Source organism: Falco peregrinus, chromosome 4, assembly GCF_023634155.1.
Source record: "Falco peregrinus isolate bFalPer1 chromosome 4, bFalPer1.pri, whole genome shotgun sequence".
NCBI classification, from domain to species: Eukaryota; Metazoa; Chordata; class Aves; order Falconiformes; family Falconidae; genus Falco; species Falco peregrinus.
Window position 1 is genome coordinate 44,136,674 of NC_073724.1, and position 4,901 is coordinate 44,141,574.

A 4,901-nucleotide genomic window follows, 5' to 3' on the forward strand; every position below is an offset into this window, starting at 1 on the left:
CTGTTGGGTAATGTTTAATGTTGTATGGGCACTGTCACAGCTACCTCCTGCATAACAGGGCTTGCACCCTCTCCCTGACCACAACAAGGAGGCTCTGGAGTTGCAGCTGCAAATTTCACCTTATAAAATGGGATGGAGGAAGGGGAGGGCAAGGGGAGCATAGATGCAGAAGTAATTATAGCAGAGATCATATTGAAATAAGCCTCGGTTACAAACGCTCTCAGCTTTAAAGAATTCAGATCATCATCCACACTGTGGGGCTCAGGGACTTCTCTGATATAAATATGTGTCAGTATACTTCCGAATACTGAGGGAAGGTGATTCAGCTGATTCTATGTATCCAGAAACTGTTGTATTTTCTCCTTTTTGCACCACCAGTGAAAATTGCCAGGGCACAAGCTGTAGGAGGAGGTCCAGAATACTTGGTAAAAAAATATCCTACTCTACTGTGTTATCCAGGATGCTCTTTTCACATCTGGTTGTTGCCTTTTGCCCCAGAGATGGTCACAATTCAGTTGCTGCCTGCATGTATTTGCCTAAGGAGATCCCTGAGCATGAGAGGTATTTTAAGAACGTTAAATGGTAACAGACTACTTTCAGATTTTAAGGGCCAAGTTTGTTTCTGCTGTAATTGAGCAACATGCCACTGAGCTCAGTTAAAGTTGTCCCTATGGTAAGAGGTGAAACTGGCCTAGGTTTTAGCAAGTGCTTACACATGTTTCAAATGTTAATATTGAATATAGCAATGTCCAATCCTGAAAACACTTAAAATGGGATAAAGTATTTCCAGGATTGATTAGGTTGGATCAAATGCACAATAGTAAAGATGTTCTTGAAAGTAATATTTTTGTCTGTGCAAACTACTATGTTAAGCTGGAAATGCAGTATTCCATGTATGGAACAGGGATCCTGAAAAACCTCACTGGAAATTAAAATACCAGTATGGATAGTTTGCACCGTTTACTGTGGCTCACCATCCATCATTTCTTTCTTCTTCTGTGAGGCAATAGGAAGTCCAGCAAAAAGAAAAAGCCTGTTAAAACTGGGTATTTTCAGAGCATTTTCCTGTAAAACAAAACTAAACCACCTTAATGCAAAACTATAAAAGTGTTGCCAGAAGGGATTACACATACTCATTTCTCAGATTTTGTGTGCAAGTATAGTCTAGTCAATTCAACAGAAATGGCTAGCCATTTGGAACATACCATTTCCAAATGAATGTGTTTAGTTCCTAGAGCTCTGAAGAAATACAAAGGATGCAGTTGCTCATTGCTTGCAAAGCATGCTGGTAAGTATTGCTGGTAGAGCAATACTAATAATTAAAACTCAAAGCAGTAAATATTTGCACCATCAAACATCCAAGGTCAGGACTGGGACAAAATTGCCACTTAACTTTCTCTCCTGTTCTACTTTGAAACACTCACTGAACTACACAGGATAAAAAACGGCTGTGGCCCAAAGCCTCTGCCCACCCGGAGCCCGGCAGGTGAGGCCTTTAGGGCATGATTCCTACTGTGTCCAACCTTGAAGAAAAGTATTGCCCCTGCTGCTTTCATTCCTATGGGATATCCCATAGGATAATATTCCTATATTATCCTATGGGATAATTCACCCAGACGGTGAGTTCGGAGCCTGCTGGGTCCGGCCTGTGCGCTCCCGGGCGCGCACACACACACACACACACACACACACACACACACACACTGAGGTGCCTCCACAGCCACCGCCAGGTCCGCGGCCCACAGGTCACGGCGCGGGGGACCCGCTGGCTGCACGCCACATTGCCAAATTCCCACGAAGACCCCGCTGAGGCACAGAAATAAGCGGGTGGAAACAAGCAGGGCTCGGGGCGAGGGAAGGGGCTGCGGGGGCGGCCCGGGCGGGCGAGGCGGCGCGGCGGCTCCCAGGGTGCCCCGCGGCCCCTGCCTGTCCCCATGGCAACGGCGACGCGCCTGTCGGCCGAGGGGGCCGGTAATGGCGGCGGGGGCGGTGAGGGAGGCCGGGCGGGGATGGGGCACGCCGGTGTGGGCAGTGGGGCCGGGGCAGAGGGGAGGTCGGGAGGGACGGAGGACACTTCTTGGGTGGGCACAGGGGGAGGTGGGATGCCCTGCCTGGGAGGGGCCCGTGGCGAGGGGCTGCGGTCCTGCCCTGGACACGGACAGCAGAGCAGGGCGGTGGCGGGCTCGGTGGCAGGGTGGTGTCAGGCTGGGTGGCAGGGCGGTGGCGGGCTGGGTGGCAGGGCGGTGGCAGGACGGTGGCAGGCTGGGTGGCAGGGCAGTGGCAGGCTGGGTGGCAGGCTGGGTGGCAGGGCAGTGGCAGGACAGTGGCAGGCTGGGTGGCAGGACGGTGGCAGGCTGATTGGCAGGATGGTCGCAGGGCGGTGGCAGGCTGGGTGGCAGGGCGGTGGGAGGGCAGGAGCAGGGCGGTGGCAGGCTGGGTGGCAGGACGGTGGCAGGCTGGGTGGCAGGGCGGTGGCAGGCTGGGTGGCAGGGCGGTGGGAGGGCAGGAGCAGGACGGTGGCAGGCTGGGTGGCAGGACGGTGGCAGGCTGGGTGGCAGGGCCTGGTGCTGACTGCCAGGGCCCCGGGGTGGCTGCCAGGGCCAGGGGCTGGGTGTCGAGGGGGGTGCCGAGCTGGCGGGGGGGGGCGGGGTGCTGCCTCAGGGAGCTGCCAGGGCATGGCGAGGGGCTGCAGGGCTGCAGGCTGCTGAGGTGGCTGGGGAGAGCAGGTGGTGGCAGGACCCCCCAGCACCCTGGGGAATGCTGCGTTTGTGAGGCGGGGGGAGCTCTGGCTTGTGTGGGCTGTTTGGGCCGCACCAGGGGCTGCGTGGGCCACATCAGGGGCTGTTTGGGGCCCACGGAGGAGCCCGGCGACAGGCCTGAGGGCCCTGTCCATGTCCTCGCACTTCCTGCATGAGCGGGTGGCCCTGGCACCCTGGGCTCCGGGCTGGGCTGTGAGGCCAAGGGACTGCAGCCCCATGCTGGTGTGGGCATTCAGATTGTGTTCTCCTACCAGGACTGCCCCTTCATTGACTCTATTTTTGCACACGGACTGCAATTAATTTCTCCCCCTGACAGTTTTGCAGTTTGTGGGTGCTTGAAATAGCTTTTTCATCTTTGACAGGTAGATTTAGCCCTAATTATTTTTGTTCCTGCATCTCTGCCATCAACGTACATTCTTCTGGTGTTGGTCCATTTCAGCCCCGCTTCAGCTACTGATTTAATTTTTTTTACTGGTATAGTAATATCTTTAATTTTATTTTTCTGTTTCTTGTCTTTCACCTTCTGTTTTTCTGTCTTCTCCTTTTCCATTTTATTCTCAAAATCTGATCTTGAAGGTGGATGGTGAGGTTCAGCCCACAATCAGCTTAAAGCAATCAAATCGAATTAAAGCAGTAGGTTTATGTTTAATTCAAGCTAATTTGATTTAAAGACAGTTTGGCCAAAAAGTGTTGACAGTGCCAAATCAAATTTAAACAGAAATACAAATCGTTGTACCAAGCTGGCCTTTGCCTAATCCTCATCTTAAAGCACGAGTTGTCATCTCTTAAGATGGAGAAACGTAGTAGGACCCTGGGCATTCCTCGGTCTTCCACAAGGAAGACTTGTTAATGTAAGGGAATGAAAAGTAATGAAACTGTTTTGATTCAACCTAGAACATTTTGTGCAATCCTAAATTGCACTTTTTGATTTTCTTCAGGAGTTATCTGATTCCCCTCTCTCCTTTCAGAAATGTAATTTAATTTACAATAAAATACCACCACAAAGAAAAAAATGCCAACAAAGGAGTTAGAATGCTCTGAAAGTATCTTCTTTTTTTAGTGAAGGCTACTTGTTAAAATCTATCTAAACTAAAATAACCTTTTACTTCCCCTTAAATTTCTATTACATAATTGCTATGCCCCTTTTAGACCCCCACAAATATACATCTTATTCTACTACTGGGTAGAATTCTGTATCTATAAAAATATGCTCTAAGTCGTCTTCATGTGATAATAAAAAAATTAAATGGATTTAATCATATCCCAAGAAATAATTTTTACCAGAACCACAGCATTTGCATAATGCTGCCAGGAGAATGAAGTATTCCGTTCTACTCTCCAGTAGCCTCAGTAGGGAAACAAACTGAGGTGTAACAGATATTCAAAAAGACATGGAAAATTAGACAGCATTCTGTATCTTATGCTAAATATATGTTTTTTTAAAAAAGCTAAACAATTAGGAGAGGTTTTTTTTGTTTGAAAATTGGGCTGTTGAGAAAAGACAATTCCAGAGGAAGCAGCAATGTTACTTAGAAACCTGATCAAACAAAATGAGATCATCTCATCAGAGGACCACATCTCTGACAACAGCGGATTATAGGTGGTATTTTCCAAGCTATATGGGTGCATAGACATGGAGATAAGTGTCTTGCAGCATTTTCAAAAGCAAACAAATGCGTTAAGTACAGTTAGGCTGTGAAGAAATTGTTTTCATTAAAAAAATATTGAAATTTTCCCTAATGTTTCTTCTGAAATTGTGCAGACACTTCTATTACATTGTGAGGTTTTATTTTGCAAGCTTTTTTGTTTTTACAAACAATTCTGATTTGAAAACAAATAAAATAGACAACATCCCAAAAGTTTAAGAAAATCTTTATTTCGTCTCTGAGGTGCTCAACTGTGCACCTTTAGGTGCTGCTATATCCTCTACCTATGGTGTTAATATGGCAGCTAAGTATTTTTTTTCTGTTTTAATGCAGAAGTTAATTTTGTGATCTAATTATTGAAAAATATGACTAAATTATGGTTTTACATAAATGGAAATCTAAAAATACTGTAAAAATACAGAAATACCTAGTTTCTAGACACTTGAACAATTATTTTTATAATATTGTAAAGTACTTTGTAGGTATTGAGCATAAA